Source organism: Achroia grisella, unplaced genomic scaffold (assembly GCF_030625045.1).
Source record: "Achroia grisella isolate CSIRO2021 unplaced genomic scaffold, CSIRO_AGI_Agris_v1 utg660, whole genome shotgun sequence".
Classification (NCBI taxonomy): Eukaryota; Metazoa; Arthropoda; class Insecta; order Lepidoptera; family Pyralidae; genus Achroia; species Achroia grisella.
The window spans coordinates 3,309,616-3,323,754 of NW_026712984.1; positions in this window are offsets into that span (position 1 = coordinate 3,309,616).

The window sequence follows — 14,139 nt, forward strand, 5'->3', positions numbered from 1 at the left end:
AAAGTATTAACTTTGTTTTTAAATATTTTTGAAAAACAAAGCCGCAAACAACAGTGACAAATGTAACTGTCAGTAACAAACCGTAAATTTCGTTCGGAGCGTTTGATTGTTAATTCAAGGGAAATGAAATCATAATTACAATTTTACAACTTTTAATCCGACAAAACTGGAAACGGTAATTCGGAGAAACTTGATCCGTTTTTGGGATAAGTACTTTCTTTAACAACTTTGGTCTAATTTTAATTTCATTGCCTTTGGATAATTTTATACTGCCACAATGGCTCTGGTTTTGGAGAGATATATATATATATTGGTATGAAATTGATGTTATTTCTTTAAATTAGTTTTAACTTATATGTTAATAGATTTGTAAATTTGAACTCCCTGATACGTAGTTAATATCCTACCCTCATTAGTTGCTTCAAAACGAATAATTTACTATTAACAAGCAAAAAACTAGTCTTTTTTTTAATAGTAAGTATTATCAAGTATTTTAAGTTACTGCTTTACACGTAATTTAACAATATAAAACACATACAAGTGTATAAGATAGAGCTATATAGGGTTGAGTGGGGTTACAGTTATTTATAGAAATATTTATATTATTTATTTTTATTTAACTTTAATGCACAAAAACAATGTGTACATATGGCAGACTTAATACCGCGGCGTTATCTACCAGTCAACCATGAGTGGTGCAGAGAAAGATTCTTGGGGGTGCACTAATATAAATGAGAAATGTCAGAAAAAAGATATATATAAATATAAAGCAAAATATTTTAAATTTAAATAAATATAATAAAAAACAACAATAGTATAATGTATTTTTTCTAGGACAAGCATTTTATGCTTGAAAAGAGGCTTCAACCACTAAATATAAATTAAGTAAAAATTGTGTTACCGAAATAAATAACTGTTAATTTTTTAATATTGAATTTAATTTTGAATTCATTCTTATCTACATCTTCAGATAGCAAGCTAACATATTTTATAGCAATAAGATTACTATGAAGAACAACACGTAATAGCGACGGATATTCACTATCGGATGTGATATAGTTATTGTTGCATACTAAATACTAACTCAGGAAGAACTTCTATGTGACAGGACGTTTTTATATATTATACGCGTGTCCTTACATACATTTATATAATTGTAGAAAATTATGACCGAATCGTCTAGATTTATATTTAAACAAAAATACTTAAATATATCGTGTAGATATTACGATCTTATATATTGTATTTGCACCGCCAATAATTAAGTACGTACATTACTCATTTGGAATTAAGGGTTGAAAGGTAGAAATCGTTACAAGGTTCTTCTTGTAAATTCACTTGTACTTTGCCTTTGGTATCATGAATACTAAAATACAAGTAAATAAACATATTAATTGCACTGATTTCAAGAGCATTTTGCAGTATGGTAGTTTGTATTATTTAAAAAACCTAACTATTTTAATGTATTTCTTTGTAAAAAGCTACAGCTGAGTTTTCTTGCTTACGATTCCACGTAGCACCAGTGATGCAGGTATATCATAGGAATAATATTTTACAAAATACTTATATATAAGTAGGATTATTCGAGAAAGATTATTTCTACACCTTTTCAAAAAATTAAATGAAAAGGGCACAGTTATTACAGTTATCAACGAGATTAAACAAACTTCTTGCTAAATCCAATCTCAATAAACAAAAATAAAAATATGCGACACTGTTTTAATATAACGTGGTACCAAAGCATCGTGTACGAATTAGTCAGTATAAAAAAGCAAGTAATATTACCAAGAAATGTGTGATGATAAAAATGCATCGAAAACAGCAGCGAGCACATTACGGGGAGGTATTGAATCACAGGAAGCGAGGACAAAACTTGATGTATTATTTTAACTCTGACTCAGTCATAAGGAAGTCTGGTTATCAATAAGAATTGGATCATTGTGACATTAATGACAAAAACGGTGCCAGTCGATGGACTGATTGTTCGTATGTTGTAATTAGAAAAAAATGTGAAAACTGCCATTTCTGTTTGGAATATAGTCTATTGGCTTACTCGGTATGTCGTGTGTTTTTATAGACAAAAGAGAGCCTACGTCCGTTCTTGAAATATGACCTGTTTTCATGTCAAATTTCATTAGAATCCGTAGAAAAAGTCGCAGGCAATATTAAAATATAAAACAAATGTCTCTTTAAAATATTATTAGAGACCGGTTAGTAATGTCTAGTTAAAATGCAAATTAAAACGTTACGAACAGTAAATACGTTAGGATTTAAATATAATTCACGTGCTACTATATTCATTACTAACGAGTTAGCTTATGCTAATCAAATTTAACATGACTAATTCATCTCGCTTTCCTAATAATAGTTATAAATGCTAATTTGACTGTTTATGTTTGTTATGTTTATACGATCAAGTTTATTTTGATGATTTTTTTTGTAACAATCTCACAACCTACCAAGTGGAAATATGCAAGTGACATACATGAAAAGCACGGACATTATCATCACGAGATGACCGTAATATGCTAACTGGAGGACTAGTGTCATACCTTTGTACTCTTTCAAATCTAGACACATTTTACAAAACTACATGCTTGTGTAAAAATAGGTGAAATACACACGCAGATGGCTTTGTACTAAATCTACCTCTGTTTTTATTTATGTGATTAATATTATAAACGTGAGAGTTTCCGAGTGTGAATGGGTGGATGGATAGATGGACGTTTATTACTCTTTCACGCAAAAACTTAATAGATTTTAACTATACAATGATATACCTTATACATCAGAATAATGGCTATAAATTTCACGCGGGTGATACTTTAGTGGGCAGAGCTAATATTTCATACCAGTGATTCAGAAATTCAGAGCAACTGTAGTCTTTTAATCACAGAAAACGAAATCTATCTACTGACCTCATATTTATTCTCTGAAACCACTCACATTTCATACAACAGTTTCAGAAATTCATAGTCGTTTTTGTAGTACTATACTGTAATCATAGAAAGTGGTGTGATAATAAATCCGTGTACACACCAGAGTACGTTCGCCGTCATCATCAGCTATTTACGAGGCAGCGACCGCGTACAAAGGCCGGAAGCGTAGCACCGACAGCGCCCCATGGGATCGCACAATGTCCCCATAAATGGTGCGAGAGTGTGACCAGCGCTGATACATTATTTACTAACTGAGCCCGCAACTTTGTAACTGTATAATCTTTCTGTTTGTAAACCGATTGGAATAACAACAAACATAAACTTTTAAATAAAAAGCTTACTATATTGGTGTAAACAACACTCTCTAACAAAATTATGTGAAAAGACCATGTTTAGAATTCATCAGGAATTAACCACGATGGTTTCCAGTTTCAGCATGTGAAGGTCGATATGACCAGATATGTGACTTTATAATGTCATTATAAAGGGTGTACCCCTTTTTGATTTTTGAGTTTGGATGTTCTGGGGACATCACCAGTACTAAACCGATCCAATTTGGAAAATTCTCTTATAAGACGACTGCACATTTATCGAGAAAGGCTTTAAGCTATATAACATCACGCTACGACCAATAGGAGCCGAGTTGTAATGAGAAATGTTGCAAAAACGGGGTAATTGTGACGCAGACGAATTGGCGCGGGTCAGCTAGTCACTAATAAACCTCTGCCCCCCTAGTTCTCAGTAGTTAAAGTGTTAAATACATTGTATCAAGTGTAACTGCTTTCACGCTAATAAAAGTCACAGATTGTGAAATTCAGTTGTGTAAACACAGTGTAACCGCCCAGCTGAACTTTAGATTTACAGTGTAATGTAATGACGTAATAAAAGATAATAGGGGTTTAATACAGCGCCACATGTTTCAAGATTGGGAATATTTTACGAAATATATAATCTGTGGTTTTCTGACATTTCACTGTTAACCAGTTAACTCATAGTAAACGTAATCCATGACATGCTCTAGAGAGGGCGAGCCTACTGCAGTCTCTAGTATTAATTTTGTTATGATTTTTGTAATGTATTAATACTATGAGAGCAATATAGCTATTACTTACTACATTATTCAATTTCAATTAAAAAATATAATTGACAAAGATTGCCCATTTCCGTCATTCTGTCAGCTTATCTGCCTTCAATTATACATAAAAAAAATGACATTCCATGTTAGAACTGTAAATTAAAGTGGAATTGCATTGGAATGGTGTGGATTGTAAGTGGATGGAACTAATAAACGTAAGTAGTAATAGATAAGAAAGAATTCGGTTTATTCATAATCCTAGTGCGAGCCGACACATTACTGCTCGACCTAGCAATCCAGGCTAGCTGGCTAACATTGACCCAGTGTTTACATTCCACCAACGCTAAATGGATAAATACTAAGAGTGTTTGCACAATTCTAGTGTAGCAGCTGCTTCACTCATATTAATTACTGTCTGACGGCCTCGGTGGTCTAACGGTTTACCAAACTGCTCTGTCGTCACTGGTTTGATTCCTCACACGGTACAAATATTTTGTGTACATGAGTACGATTGTCTGGGTATTTAGATCCCAGATCGATACAATTTCTATATATATTATTTATGTATTTACAAAGAAAATAGTTAAGTATTTGTTGTCTAGTACCCATAACACAAGGCCTGCCTTCCTTGGGACTAGATAGCGTTTGTATATTGTCCTAGGGTATTATTATTAATTACACGTATATTACGTGTAATTAACATTCACGACTGTTATCACAGATACGGTGGTCACAGTTATTGTCAACTGTCGATATTATGATGAACACACCATTTGATTGACATGCTTACGTTTCACATTTTTTACTGAATTAATTTCAATGCAACGTAGCAGATGGAGAAGCCTATCACCGTTTGTAGAATTATTTAGGTTGTTGACGATTTTCTATCAGCAGAGCCCATCACATATATATAAATTGACCGCATATGTTTTGGTGTCGGCCAAATTGTAGCCTTGACTTTTGGTGTCATAGTTAGGTCATGACACTCTAAAATTACATTACCTTTGAGAAGAAAGCAACCGGTTGTTAAAGAATGTCAACGGTTGCTTATTACCGTGCGAACTTCATGTAAAGTGGGTTTCGAAGCAAGTTTACTGATTTTTATTTTAATTACATTTAATTTTCCATTAACAAATAACACATTATAGTTCCGTGGGGCGAGAACGATAAGAAAATTAAATATATGTAAAATCATAAAGAGCAAGTATCTGTCTGTTTTTTCACTTACTGATTTAAACAAAAGGTTTTAATACAGTTTTCATTAGAGTTTAAAAAAATTCTTACAGCAAGTTTTGTATACAGAGTATTGTTTAATAGAAACAAGCTGAATATTTCAAAAGACTTGTGAAGACCTTATAAGGGAGTAAAAAAGTGTATTATTTACTTATTATAAAAAAATATTAAGATCTCAACAACAACTGCCCGTGCGAACCGGGGCACAGCCAGTAGATTATAATTATACTAAATATAGTAACTAAGTATTTACCACTAGCGTTTTTAAAAATAGAGACTGGGTTGGATTTTGGAGGGCCACCCTCAACATAAAGGTTTCTGAAGTGAAGTATAAAATGAGTTTTCCAATCAACAATGTCTAGTTGAACATGGACCACCGTCTCGATAGCGTAATTGCTGTATTCTGAGCCCGCGTTTGCGTCATGTTGATATATTGCTTGCTATATCACTTGATATATGGCATGAGAGTGAAATACAAGTAGGTACTACACTGTTAAGTTATTACTGTGGCATTTAACATTCGGTCAAGTTTGTAAACCTATGAGATTACATACATTAAGTGTGTTTTGTTTTACAGCCATCTTAAAAATAGTAAGGGACAGAAACAACAAGGGATTAAATCCTGTCGATTACAAAAATAAAAAAGAAATATACAAATATATATTATTCTAAATTTCAATACAGGAATACTTACAATATTGTATTGTAATTATTTTCGATGAATGTCTAGTAGTGTGTACTATATTACAAAAAATCGATTATAGTCAAGTGGTATTAACCAACGCGGGGTTAAATGATGATTATTGTACATGAAAATATTTATTTTCATGTACAATAATTATAAGAAATGTAATGAATATCAAATTTGTTGCAGATAATAAACATTATTATACTTATATTATAATTTTATCTTTTATATACTCATTTAAATGTATGAGTATATTCGGCAGTGAACCACTAATAACTAAATTTTCATCGATCTTCACCGCAAACAATAGGATACATGGGTTTCTATTCTTACCTACAATTCTTACTTCATCCACCTTCATATTGCTTTTAATACATACAAATTTGTTTTGAAAGTAGTGATCGATATTAAAAGACACATTTCTTTGGAAATATTACAGCTCGTTTTCTAAAACTTTGTGACGTCAACTTGTTTCCAATGAATTAATATTTCATTTTACTCACTGCCTAATACAATCATTTTGAACTTTGGGCCGTCGACTAACCGAACATTTCCGGGATTAAAATTAACTGATGTGTTATTCCAGACAAGTTTGTTTCTATGCCAAATTGTTATTAAATCCTATACGCCGTTTCGGAGTAATAAAGAGTATCCATACTCATATTATAATCATTTACATGCACGTTTAAACTTTGCGAGTTTGATCTGAAAATACACAAGAGTTCAAACAACACATACTATCCATCATAGTATCAAAACATACACGTTTCAAAATATATCGCTTCCATATTTATACGCTCGTGTATAATAATATATATATATATATATATATATAAATATCCCCTTGGGCACTTTGTGGCTCAGACGTGCCGTATAGGTAGTTTTTTGTTGATCCTTTTTCACTTGTTGATCCGGAGGCCTTTTGTTGATCTAATGCCAGATGACCATATATAAATGTTGATCCGTTTTGAGCCACAACTGTCAAGACGAGTAATAATAATAATTAAGCGATTTATACACGATTTTATACAAATCCACCTTTTTGGCATACGACCACTTCTTGATCCAATTCAAACGGGCCAATCAGGGTGCAGCATTTGCCAAGGGCTTCCTCATTGGCACGTTTGGGCTACTACATTATGGCTACAGTAACTTAATAATGTCTAGCTAGTATTTCAAGAATAATAGTCTATCTAATCTAAATATTTATAGAAATCAGTCTGGAGTAACGTGACTCCAGATCAAACCTCAATACTTGTTATTTTTTGGACGGGAATCTTTTCTTTTGTAACAACGTTACTGAGCGAATAAAGAGAAGACGCAACGGCGGATCCAGGGGGGAGCGTCATGGAGGTCATGGGAGTCATGGGGGCGTCATGACTTTCCCCCCCTTAGCCCAGGACTTAGGTAGACCACTAATTGAACTAAAAAATAATGAAACAGCAAATTTTTTTGCACGATCGGAATGTTGGTGCAGTAGTATTAATTATAATTAAACATTGTTACTTAAAACATAACAGTTAAAGTACTATAACACTAAAAGCAAAATAGGTATTTTCAAAATACTTTTTCAAAATAAATTACCCTTTGAGTTTTTGTCCAAACCTCAGATATTTTATTTATTTTAGGTATATCAATCATTACATAGTATAGTATAGTATAGTATAGTATAAAAAAAAGTCGCTGTCGCATCTAACAAGTACATAAATAAAGAAAGAAGACTTTTTGGCTCTGAATATATTTCAAAAATCAATTACTTGTGTTAATCAATTTATATACTCTTTCTTATTTCATAGTACTTGTTTTGATCCGAATATATACAGATACCGTAACGGTCTATTAATTATGAATTTATTATACCTAACCTAGATATTTTATTGTGACGAAACTCCGTGTATTAGTATTATCCGATAAGGGTATGCGAACCCTAAGTATTATTACAAAATGACCAGTAATTTCGAAGAAATAAGCCTTTGAATTTCAAATCAACTTACCAAACGGACGCTCAAGGTTCGATTCCCGCCATAGAATTTTTTTTGTTTTGACTTTATGCTATATTTTAAATTAACTATTTTAATAATTAAATGAATTTAATCGAACAAAAAGTTGTCAAGTATTAAATTAATTTTAATTTACATTAACTATTATACTTTCTAAATTGTAAAGCAGCTAACAATTATAGTAAGATCTTATAAATAATGAACACAACAACATTTCAAATGTATTTTCTTTATTATTACAAAATATTTTTTGTGCATGCTATAATAGTTAATGTCACTTAAAATTTATTTAATATTAAACAACGTTTTTATCGATTAAATTCATTTAATTATTAAAATAGTTAATTTTAAATATTACTTTAAAAAAAAAAAAAAAAAAAGTCAATGGTGGGAATCGAACCCGGGGTGTCTGTGTGGTAAGTTGGTACACAGGTACACTCCTAACTAGTAAAATTAATTTAATACTTAACTACGTTTTTCTCGTATAAATTAATTTAATTATTCAAATAATAAATTAAAAAAAAAACAAAAAGAAGTAAATAACAATAGTCAATGGTGGGAATCGAACCCGGGATGTCTGTGTGGTAAGTTGGTACACAGGTACACTCCTAACTAGTAAAATTAATTTAATACTTAACTACGTTTTTCTCGTATAAATTAATTTAATTATTAAAATATTAAATTAAAAAAAAACAAAAAGGAGTAAATAACAATAGTCAATGGTGGGAATCGAACCCGGGGTGTCTGTGTGGTAAGTTGGTACACAGGTACACTCCTAACTAGTAAAATTAATTTAATACTTAACTACGTTTTTATTATAAATTCATAATCGTATATAATCATAAATTAATTATTAAAATATAAATAAAAAAAAAAACAAAAAAATAAATAATGAAAAAAAAGTGTAGGATTCGAACTCGGAGTATCTATGTGGTAAATTGGTAAACAGGTACTCTACTAACTAGGCCATATTGGTGTTATTTGCTGTGGTGAAAAAACTAGTATATATATAAGTTACACGTACAATTTCAAAGACTTATTTCTTGAAAACTACTGGCCATTCTGAAATAGAAATAGAAAATCATTTATTCAAATAAACTTACATTGAAGCACTTTTGAATAGTCATTACATTTTTTAATCTACCGCTCGTTCGGAAAGCTGTCTCATCACAAGAAGAACGAGCAAGAAACTTGCGTGTTGCTCTTTTAAATAATTTTATTATTACTTTACATTTTTAAGTTTAAGTGTGTGAATACAAACCAACAATTAGCACTAATTCAATTAAATACTCAAATAGAAAAAATATTGAATATATAACCAACTGGTTAAACAATTAATAAGAGAAAATCAGTCATAGTGATTAGAGCAGACCAGTCCCTACAAGCAGCACCCGTTCACGAGTATGACGGATGAGCCAGCCATCACTGCGCTCGACCATATTTTAGGGAGCCCAATGACCCGGCCCACCACGCCGCCACAAGTCTGGACATTTTAGTGAGCATGACTACTCAAAACACTAGACTACGTCAAAGCTACTTACAATTGCCATCTGATAGTTATAGTATTCACATTTTACATAAGAATGCATGCGGCAATCAATACAAAAACCGCTACGCTTTCATGTTTCTAAAATCAATCAATTAAATCAAGAAAGCAATGAGAAAATTAAATTATAACGTTGTATGCTAATAAACTAGTTATTTACTTGAAATAAAACTTTAGGGTTTGTATATGTAATGTTTGCATATAAAATATGATTAAAGGTTACCAGTGTATTTACACTTTTACTGAACAAACAGAGTTGTTTAGTACTGAAAATATTGTGTGGAAGCCATCAATTACTTTCAGTGCACTTATAGCTTTGATCTTTTCCTAATTATTATTATTAAGTTTTAAAGTGGTTGAATTTTGCGTAGAGTGTTTTTATACGTTATTTCTAATTTACCATTTATTTTAAGTTTTTTAAACTCTATTCATCGAGACCAATCTAATGAGTCCAAACACGATATTTCTGCTGTAAGTTTTCGAAGAGTATGTTCATCATCTGATAATACTGGTGCCAGTATGAAGTCAAGGTTAACAGATAGATAGATAACTAATTACTCTTATTTCGTCAAAATCTTTAGATTACGTACAATAAATTCATAATATCGCTACCTATTCGAATCAAAACAAGTATTTTAGGTACTTCATGTACTAGTATATAAATTCATCAACACACAAGTAAATGATTTTTTAAATATATTCAGAGCCAAAAAGTTTTTGTGCATTTAAAAAAATTTGCTGATACGGAGTCACTATTGCAGGAAATTGTTGAAAAAATATATATCGAGTACAGGTACTATCGACGAATACTTTATCTAGGGAACACGCGGGAACGCGGAACGGCAACATGTTGCCGTTCCGCCACGATACCGTTATAGTGGTAGAAAGAGATAGACAGTGGAACCAGCAAATGTATCTACGGGTCGTGGCTGGATCAACAAAGTGTACAACTAAGTGCGCGTATATATATATATATATATACACTTGTCTTTAATTACAAGGAAATATAAATAATGAACACATCACATTTAAAACAGTAATAAGTACGTAATATTATCACATTATCAAACAGTAACTACGTAATATTATCACATGGTAACAGCACGTATTATGGCAAAAATAAACATCGGCTGATTTGAAAAGATTTATTATAGTAATAATAGTAATCTCAGGACAATTCACACAGCTTCATCTAGACCCAAGTTAAGCTAGCTGAACATTGTGTTATGAATACCAGATAACTGATACAAATACAAAGATTTTTTTCGTAAATTAATATATATTATCTATACATAGAAAACACCCAGACCGTTACAAACAATCATACTCATGAATACAAATGTTTGCAGCGTGCGAGGAATCGAACCCTCGACCACCAAGCAGGAATCAAAGCGGTGTGCTAGCTAAATCGCTAGACTACCGACAACTAGCTGTACACGCGACTTTGTTCGCGTGGAATGTAACTTCTTATATTTTAGTAAAATAAAGTTAAATTACACACGGCGAAATCCCGTGTACAGCTAGTCATCAATAAAAAAAAAACACGTAGGTATCTCTAATATATTATACACTAGCTATTCCCGCGACTTCGTCCGCGTGGTTGTTAACTTTATTTTTCTAAAATAAAAGTAGCCTAAGTTACTCCTTATTACATCAGCTACCTGTCAAAAAAGATCCCATTAAAATCGGTCCAGCTATTTCAGAGATTAGCCGGAACAAACAGACAGACAGACAGACAAAAATTGTATAAAAATAAATTTTAGTATATGTACCGTATTTATATTCATATGCAAGTAGTAAAAAACGGTTATTTCAATATTACAAACAACATGCTTCAACATTCTCAAGTACCACAAAAAAGATGTTTTTTCTATCAAATAAACCGTTTTTATTAAAAACAAGCTGGGAACAGCGACTTCGTCCGCGTGGAATTTAACTTTATTTTTCTAAAATAAAAGTAGCCTAAGTTACTCCTTATAAATCAGCTACCTGCCAAAAAAAGTACCGTCAAAATCGGTCCAGCCATTTCAGAGATTAGCCGGAACAAACAGACCGACAGACAGACAGACAAAAATTATAAAAATTGTTATTTTGGTATATGTACCTTATATATATTCATATGCATGTAGTAAAAAACGGTTATTTCAATATTACAAACAGACACTCCAATTTTTATTAAATGTATAGATGTATAGATTATTATTTATTTATTTATTCATCCAAAATAATACAAATTGTGTAGGATAACGTAATAGTAACATTACAGTAAAATTTTGTCACCAACATAATAGCAACTTAAATATTAAATCTCGGTATATCTATAGACTAGCTGGCCCCAGCGACTTCGTCCGCGTGAAATTTTATTTTATTTTTCTAAAATAATAGTAGCGTAAGTTACTCCTTATTACATCAGCTACTTGCCAAAAAAGTCCCGTCAAAATCGGTCCAGCTATTTCAGAGATTAGCCGGAACAAACAGACAGACAGACAGACAAAACTTGTAAAATATGTTATTTTGGTGTATGTACCGTATTTATATTCATATGCAAGTAGTAAAAAACGGTTATTTCAATATTACAAACAGACACTCCAATTTTATTTACATGTATAGATGTATAGATTAAAAAAAAAGTAACAGTCATAAGGCTAGTCGTATGCCTAATATATATAATAATGTAATAAATTCATTTAAACAGAAATTGCGGCAACATTATTTAAATTTGTAACTTTTTTACTGTCCTTCTCCTTTTTTCACATCTTTCTGTTATATCCCTATAGTTCTCTCTATATTTTCTGTTTTTCTTACTTTCAATTTGAGACTGTACTTATAATTTGATTATCGGATCATTATGTATTTATTTATACATTTATGGGTTATATATTTATGTATGTATATTGTTATTTTTTTATAGAAATGTATATTTTGCTTTGTATTTATATATCTTTTTTTGACATTTCTTATTTATATTAGTGCACCGCCAATAATCTTTCGCTGCACCACTCATGGTTGCCTGGTAAATAACGCGGCAAAATATTAAGTCCGCCACATGTACAAATTTGTTTGTGCATTAAAGTTAAAGAAATAAAAAAAATACAATACTGTTTAATGAAAATGCGTATTGTCTAGTGCTTAGAGATGTATCAAAATAAGGTCAACAAAAAAGTCCATGATGGTATATGTCTATCTCTTAAGGATAACCAACAATAACCATTTTTTATCTTTTACATTTTACGGGAATTTTTTTATCGTATGTTTCCCTTAAAATCATGTAAACTATGTTATTATGTCATAATCTAAAGAAATAATAATATTTTATAGTGACATATCCACTATAAAATACCAAAAAGTAGCAATGTAATTCGTTACGCGCGAATCAGTTGTTATAAGGTCAAAGGTCGGTGCACCCCGCGTATTTGATAAATAGTGCTTCTCTGGATGTCTTTAAGAGAAAATGGCAGTATGTACGTGTATATGTACAAGTCCTTAAGTGTTAAGTTTTTCAAATGTACAATAAAGAATAAATATTTTTAAGTTCAGTACTTACGTACATTAATATAATACCTACTTTTTACTTGTATCTATTGTTATCAAAATTAAATTATAAGTTCTTAACTTGACCACGACTATGTGACCCTCTCTTGGCGCCAAAACGAGTGAAAAAATGAACAGCATACGACGACGACGCAGTACCTATAGAGTGGAGCAAGTGCTTATTCAGTTTTATTCAACTATTTAGTCCACCGTTACAATGAATGGAGGCGGATATTACAATGTATGTAGCATTGCGAATATAAAATATCTAGATTAGGTATAATAAATTCATAATTGATAGGCCGTTACGGTATCAGAGCCAAAAAGTCTTCTTTCTTTATTTATGTACTGTTAGATGCGACATCGACTTTGTTTTATACTACACTATGTAATGATTGATATACCTAAAATAAATAAAATATCTGAGGTTTAGACAAAAATTCAAAAGGTACTTTATTTTGAAAAAGTATTTTGAAAATACCTATTTTGCATTTAGTATTTGAAATACAAAACTATTTTTGTTTTTAAAGTGACATTTCTATGAATTCACTGTCGATAGCGAGCGGTGCGATGGAAAAAGATAACCGTTTATAAAAATATAATAAATAGCCCTGGACAATTAACACAGACTGATACTGAACTGATATAAATAGATATTTTTATTTTGTAAATACATATATAATATACATATAAAACACCCAGACCGATGAAAACAATCGATGACCGATGAGTACAAATGTTTGCACCGTGCGAGAAATCGAACCCGCGACCATCGGATGTAAAGCGGTGTGACCACCGAGGCAGTCGAAATATATAAATAATCTTATGAATTTAATTTATTCTAATTTGTTTGTGTGCGCGGGGTGCGGTGTACGGTCCCCCCTGCTCCCCCCTGCCTCCACCGTTGCTGGAGCTTGCATGTATGGAGCATTGCGAATATAAAATATCTAGATTAGTAAATTAATAAATTCATAATTGATAGACCGTTACGGTATCTATATATATTCGGATTAAAATAAGTATCGCAGTAAGGACCAGTATATAAAGTGATCAACACAATTAATTGATTTTTGAAATATATATACAGAGCCAAAAAGTCTTTGTGTATTCAAAAAATATCTAATTTG